The sequence below is a fragment of the Benincasa hispida genome, chromosome 12 (genome assembly GCF_009727055.1).
Source record: "Benincasa hispida cultivar B227 chromosome 12, ASM972705v1, whole genome shotgun sequence".
Taxonomy (NCBI): Eukaryota; Viridiplantae; Streptophyta; class Magnoliopsida; order Cucurbitales; family Cucurbitaceae; genus Benincasa; species Benincasa hispida.
Genome location: NC_052360.1, coordinates 59,042,790 through 59,050,871, shown reverse-complemented (window position 1 = coordinate 59,050,871; position 8,082 = coordinate 59,042,790).

The window sequence follows — 8,082 nt, the reverse complement described above, 5'->3', positions numbered from 1 at the left end:
TTCTTCGAAAATGATATCAGATTACATTTTGTTTCTCTCCTTTTCTCTCTCAGATTTCAGACAACCTTCGTAGACGGTGAAGACAACTGAAACCGAAAGCTACAAAAATGGTGACCAAAAATACAAAAAAGCCAATCTCTTGAATCATCATCCCTCAAACACTAACTCGATGAATTTTGTTTCTAAGGTAAGAGAAGTAAGAGATATGTGGAAGCACAGAAAATGGCAGACCCGTAGATAGGTCGGACAATGTCGGTCCATGTAGTACGATTTTGAAATCGATTTTGCATCTTTTCGTACTCCTGATAGCCATTGATAAACAAGCAGCGAGAGTCATAGTCAAATGCTTTGAGAAGATTTCAATGATGATTGAAAAAAATAAATTGAAGAAAAAAACAGAGAGATCGGTAGAGATATGAAGGATTTGAATCTGTGTTTTTGAGGTTATTCAATCTGCAATTTCATTCCCCCTTTTTAGATCTTTTTCGCGTCAATTTTTAATCTAGGGTTTGAGCTTTTCCTTGCAGATTGTCACATGAATTTGAATACGAAGGATTTGAATCTGTTTTTTGAGGTAATATGAAGGATTTGAATTCTGTTTCTGAGGTAATTCTATTGGGCTACTTTTAGTGTTTCTGAATATAAACCAGCTAAAAAAAACACAAAGTTCTCGCCGAAATCCCTCTCGCTCTCACTCATAAAGGCCAAATCCCTCCCCTCTCGGCTCTCGCCCAAATCCCTAGCTCTCGCTCATAAAGTCCATCCGCTCTCGCTCTCGCTCTCGCTAATAAAGTCCATCCGCTCTCACTCTCGCTCTCGCTATTAGTCTCTGCAGCACAGCCCTCTCGCTCTCACTCGTCCCTCCACTCTCTCCACTCTCGCTTATACCTCCACTCCCGCTCATACCGGATATTAAAATCTTCACAGTATTGAAAGCTCTCGCTCATACCTTCACTCTCACTCTCGCACATAAAGTCCCCTCTCGCTCGCCCCGCCCCGGCCCCGTTGCCAACCTTAGAGGAAACTGATCCTATTAAATCTAGCGCCTTGAGTAAGTGTTGTCTTTTTCTTTTCTTTCTTTTTTCCTTTTGACTTTGTAAATTAGTGGTTTTTTCCCTTTAATTTCTTGGATTATATTCTTATCATCATGCGTTTGATAATTTATTCCGTGCCTTCCAATTGGATTTTCTCTCTGTTGGAGGGAAGGGGACAAGAACATGTGGATTAATTAGTATTCCTGTGGTGAACTGTTAATATCACCATCACTTGTCAAAATTGCTTTCTTGACTTACTTTCCAATGGTTTACACAAGATGTTTTAATTCATAGGTTTTGTTAAATTCCATGGCTGAAAATACAATTAGCTACGTGTCGTGGTTGTTTATTCCACAATAGTCCATGTGAGCTCAATTTGAATCATGCCTTTTTGAGTTAATCCTATTGGTGCCCGCTTTATGTTTATTGTATGGTGGTTTAATATTTGGTGATTGATCCTTGTTAACAAGAATTATTGGTACAGGAAGTTCACTTTGGGAAATTGATAGTCTTCGACACCGTTATTGTCCTCCTGTTTCAAGGTATGCAGTTTAATATTGATCCAGAAACTTCTGTTGCTTTGGATTTCATATTGAAAACTAGTCCTTATGTTCTTGTAGGTTAGTTTTATGCCTAGTATCCCCGTACAATCAAGTGTGTGAAGTGTTCAAGAGAGAGCTTGGCATGACACCGAATAAGGTATATTTACTTGGCTAAACCTATTTCATATAATCAGATTATGCATTCATTTTGTTGAATGGAGATTACTTTTGCAATCTGACAAAAGCTGGTTATCTTGATTGTGTTACTGTTACATATGAGTTGGCACTTCTGTTTTCTGTATTCTGATCACATTATAGCACGGTTCAATGTGCATGACAAATTGAAGTTTCATTAACATTTGGCCTTTCATATGATTATATAAATGTGGTTGTGGTTATAATATTAATTTTTCTCCTTGGATCAGAGTCTACCTGAGGTTAAATTCTTAATCTCGGCACATTACTTGTTAAGTTGAAATTAAATTCTAAATCTTTCCAATTCTTCTGTAGTTGCTGGATGAGCTGAAGAAGAAGAATCTTGATAATGAAGTCCATCTCAACAACGTATATTACATCTCTTAATCTCTCAAACCCTCCCAAATTTGTAGACAAATAAAATTGTGTTGCCCCTGTAAAATCATAATCTTTGTATTACTTGTAATTTGTGTTTTCAAGGCTTCAATTATTGTATGCCTTTTAAATTATAATTCTATAGTAGAATTTGTGGATTAAATGTAATAGATTTACAATTCATACATGAATAATGTCATAGCCATAGTGTTCGATGATGATGAGTCATGTTATACTTTTTTACCGAAAAAATGGATTTGGCAAGGGAACTTTAAAAAACGGACAATAATTGATAAAACGGACAGATTCGGGTTTCAATGTCGGTTAAGAATAAAAAAAAAAAAGGCTTTAATGTCGGTTGCAACCAACAAGCTTTAATCACTAAAGACCTTTAATGTCGGTTGCAACCGACATTAAAGACCTTCAATGTCGTTGCAATCGACATTAAAGACCTACAACCAACATTAATGATGGTTGCAACCGACATTGAAGGCTGTGTTATTGGTGTTATTGAAGTCCTTTAATGTCGGTTTAAAGCCCGAATTTCTTCTAGTGACCACAATGTTGAATTTAAGTGAGAAACATATGAGTACAATAAACATATGAATACAATAAACTAGGGCATATACCCAAAAGTTTCCTCACTTGTCTTAGTTTACAAACTTCATAGACCTAGACTCTGTAGGTGACCATCAAACACTTTAGCCGTGAGGGCCTTTGTAAAAGGACCAGCAATGTTTTGCTCAGAAGATATCTGGGTTACTACAACGTCTCCACGATGTACAATCTCTCAGATCAGATGGTATTTGCGCTCAATATGCTCGCCGTGCTTGTGACTTCTTGGTTTTTCTTGAATTTGCAACTGCACCACTATTATCACAATATAGGGTGATAGGCAGATGCATATTTGGAACGACGACTTCCAAATCTGTCAAGAATTTCCTCAACCATATAGCTTCCTTTGCTGCTTCACATACAGCTACGTATTCAGCTTCCATTGTGGAGTCCACAATACAATTTTGCTTCACACTTCTCCACACTATTGCTCCTCCATTCAGAATGAACACTGATCCCGATGTAGATTTTCTTGCATCTTCAGGAGTAACCCATAGAATTCTATAAACAGGGTCCTCAGGAGCCTTCATAAAACCCGCTTTCTAAAAGAATAATCTCTACAATTGGTCTAAAAACTCTCCCTCTAATATTTGTCCCCAATTTTCTTAAAAAATATATAAGAAAATGTTTCTTCCCATTCTATCTATTCTTTGAAGAAGCGGTTCCCACAAATCGGATCCTTGCCAAAGTCATAGCAAGGACCACCTTGTGGAAAGGGAAGATTTTGAGGAGAAGATTTTGCTGCATTTGTGGATCGGCTAAGGTATGGTGCTTAATGGTCTTATCGTTTTTGTGTTTTTAATTATTTAAAGAAATCAAAGAACACGATCACATTCTTCCGTCGGGATTCAATCTCTTCCGATGGACCATTATTTGAAGATGCAACATGATAGAAAAGAATTGTAGCGCCTCTTCAATATTGCACTTTGACATGCCCTGATCATTGTTTCATTGTTAATAAAGCCTATCAATTCCTTCATGCTCTTACGATTACTCATTGCAATGTTATCAAACGTATGTTTCGTTATTTAAAAACCACCACTTCCCTTGGATTACAGTTTACACGATCTGATCATACATCTTTAACATGATGTAGACTGGGCTAATTGCCCTGAAATGACAGGCGTAGTACAAGCAGTTATTCTCTGTTTTTGGGTAGTAATGTAATTTCTTGGTCTTCTTCAAAGCAAAAGGTTGTCTCCTGTTCAAGTGTTGAGTCTGGATATAGGGGTATGTCTAACACTGCTGCTGAGCTAATATGGACTCAGTCTGTGTTGACTGAGATTGGTTTTTCCCCTGCGATGGCGCCATTGCTGCTATGCGACAACAGTATTACCACCCACCTAGTTGCAAATCCGATTCTCGATCCACAAACCAAACATATACAGATTGACCTTCATTTTATTATAGAGCGTGTCTTACAGAAACAATTGTTAGTTCGTTTCGTTCCATCAGAAGAAACAATTCTCTTATTTTCCTTCTAATAAGGGTTTTCCACATGTATATACTGTTGCCTTTATATTCGATGCTTCACTCTAATGAAAATCACCTAGGGAATATTTCTGCTTCTTTTTCTTCCTTGCTTCTCTATCGGTGCTTAATCTCCTTGAAATCAATTGAGGATGTTAGAAATGTGCAAGTTAGGTCATCAATGTCATTTTGAGTAATATTTGCTTCCAAATTTTGGTTTTCAATGTTAATTATCTAAATTTAGTTTACCTACTGCTTATTGATTAAAACTAGACTTCAAACAACAATTCCAATTACTTCAGTCAAATTCAAATTAATCTTATAATGCAAGTCTACTCAAAACAAACCCATGCCGTGTTTGGTTTAGTTTTTTAAGTGTTAAGTTTTAAAGTAAGTCATTTTAAAACAAAATTAAAATGTTTTGTGCAATGACTCAAAATAGTTTTTGAAACGTTTTCAACGTTTATTTCAAACAGTTTGCACACGCGCGCACACATATGTATATATCAGGTCAATACAGGATACTTCAAAACTACTAATCAAATTTTACTTTACTAATTATAAAACGTTTAATCAAACTGCTAACAACTAATTTTTTGTGTGCATTGGTTAACAAAACTTATTTTACGTAAAAATTGATTTTATTGAAATTAGTATATCTATGAAATTTAAAAATGTTCAATTTAATGTTAAAATTATTGTGGGAAATAGTGAAATTTGAATCAAAGGCAAAAAAAAAAAAAAAAAAAAAAAAAAAAAAAAAATCACTTATATTTAAGTTTAGGGTACAATAATACAAGTTTAGATTTTTTTCCCTTAAAAGGATTAAGTGAAGCACACCCTCACCCTTCGTGAATGTTAAAATGGGTCACACCCAGCTCCATATTATTCTACTAAACTTAGGAAAAGATGTAATGACAGTAAACCCCAAGTGTACAATGAAATCTACGGTAGAAACATTTTCTAACATGAAGCTTAACTTCTTTTATGCATCCATGAACATTACTGTGACATAAAATATATCTTTCTCAAACACCATAATGTCTAGGAATATGCATATATACAAAAGTTGATCAGAAAACATGTGGAGTAACTTGGTCTGGCAGATACTGGATAACATATAATTCTGATTGAAACACAAGACAAACTTGATAGGTAAAATAAAACTTAAGGTGCGTTTAGTGCAGAATTTGATTGAGTAGAATTGATAATAATTCTTTGTGGATAAAAATTGTCAGTACTAGTATATGGAACAATTGTCATATAATTGCAAACCAGAAACTAATTTTGGTTGGGACCGATATGTCTTCTTTTTGCATGGACTTTTGCCTCCTGAACTAAAATACCCTAATAAATGTCGTCCTTTTCAATATCTTCACTGCCATCTGCTGGTTAAAATGGATCGAAATAAATAACCACACTTTTAACGACCATTCTTGCAGTATTACTCAAATATGGGAGAACACCAGTACCCTGGCTGGACTTTGGACACATAGATCGAGGCTTTTCAAACATTATAGTCTAACTACCATTGCTCTCAATCTATTTGCTTTCATATAATTTTTATATGTTCTCTTTTGATTTGGGACTTTTCTCTCTAGCCCTCTACCTTTTGAGCTTCTCTCCCGTTTCTATTGTTGTTGACTATTATTTTGAGACATGATGAGGGTACTAAGAATGTGTCAATCTAGTGGATATATTCTGATGCACCTATTTATCCCTCGAACATCTCATATCTTTCTCTTAAAAAAAAACAATTCTTTATGTTGGTGATAATTGTCTGTGTTTTGGATGCAAAGTTGAGTTGAGTTGGTTTAAGAAGTCTATGTTTGAGGTGAAAAGTTTAGTTGGATTGAGTTATGAGATACTTGATGCGATTTTTTTGTAATCTAAAAAAGTATGCATTTTTTTTGTTATTCTGTTATATTTTGTTTTTGTTTTTGTTTAATGTTTTATTCTACCATTCAACTATACGCATACTTTCCCAAATTCCTAACACTCACTTTAGATGTGAACTCAATTGAGTGAAAATATATTTTGCAATTTTCTATATATAAATATTCGTACTTAAAGTACAGTGGTGGAATGTGTATGAGATGAACATGCATAAAAAATAGAATTGTCATTAGGGGTCTATTTACATGTTCATTCAAATAATATATAAACAGACACACACAAATGCAAGCACGGCCAATAATGAGTCGATTTCATGCATAAAAAATATTGTTCATTTAAATAGTCAAGCTAGTTAATCCTACCAGATACCAGATACCAAATAGATACAAACAATACCACTTTCTAGACTGTGATAGATAAGAAGCAAGCAGTCTTCTAGATGTCAGTGACAAGTATGTCTGTAAGAATGATCTAGTCATTTTTAAACAATCTCTCAATATCAAATAAATATAAAAAACGACATTTAAACACTATAAACTAATAATTTTAATTTTGTATTTCAAAAACTTTTGTCACATGAGTTTTTTTTTTTTTTTTCTTTTAGTATATTATCAATCAAGTAGGTCGTTGGAGTTAGTTGTTGGAGATAAACGATGAAGTCAGTGGTTGAAGTTAGTTACTTGAGGTGATTGTTAGAGTTGGCCACAAGAGGTGATTGTCATTGTTAGATATGGTTATGTTGGAGTTAGTCTTTCCAAGAGAATGTTGGTGTTGGTCGTTAGAGGTAGTTTTGATTGTTGATCATTAAAGGTATCCTCCATTGGAGGTGGTCGTCAGAGTTGACCGTCAAAAATGGTTGTCAAAGCCCGATGTTCGTTGTTGGATTTGGTCGCACAAAGGTGGTCCGGAGTAGAACAGTAATTTAATGTTTTTAACTAGAACACCGAATCTAATCTTATAGATGAAACAAAATTTCGTTGTTTTGGAATTATTTTTTAATGAAATTCAACATTTTTTTTTTTTTGATACTTTTTTTTCAAACGGGCCTAAGGGCCTAAGTAATTTAGACTTTAGAGGTGAAACAAAAAGAGAGAGGTTGGTAATATAAAAGGAAGATGAGAATTGAAATTTGGAAAATTCGAGTTGTTTAAACTATAGAGGTAGAGAGAATTTGAAGATGAAAGTTGACAACTTTAGTCCTCTTGTGGAGGCAATCTCTCAACTCTCTCAAGTTTTTAATGAAGGCGATGTGAAATTCTCACCCTCAGTGCTCTCCATAATTGCTTCCAACCCTTCCATTGGCTTCTTCATAGCATTTCATATTAAAGACCAATACTTCACACAATACTCAATCCTTCAGAATCGAAGTTGGAGAATTTCTCTTCAATCACTCCACCAAGCTATGTTTGCTGGCAGAAATTCTTCAAGAATGACCATCCGACTGCCCCGCACAACAACCATAAGCTCCATGATCCTTACATTTTCTTCTTCGAGTTAGTATATATTAGCCATAAATTTTATCATATTTTGGTTTACTCTTATTGTTTTGATTCACTCTCTTTTCCTATCAAGATTAAGAATCTTGTTTCTTTTTTGTTTCAAGAACCCATATATAGACCTTTTAATTCTATCATATCTTGATGAACATACCCATATTAGTCTACTCTTACTGTTTAATTTATCAAGATGAAGAATCTTCTTTCTTTTTGTTTCAACAACAGACTTCATTTGATTTTAAATTTGAAATATTACCTTTTGGGCCTCTAGTTTTGGGTCCATTTTCCATTTGGTCGTTCCTAGATTTCTTAAGTTTTGAGTTTAACCTCAATTAGTCTCTCTTGAAGTTTGAATTTTATTTCGATTTCTCTCTATATTTCAATTATTTTTTAACTTCAAATTTTCATTAAAGACTCCTTTATCGATCATATGTCTATTAAATATTAGGGGGTTCGCAA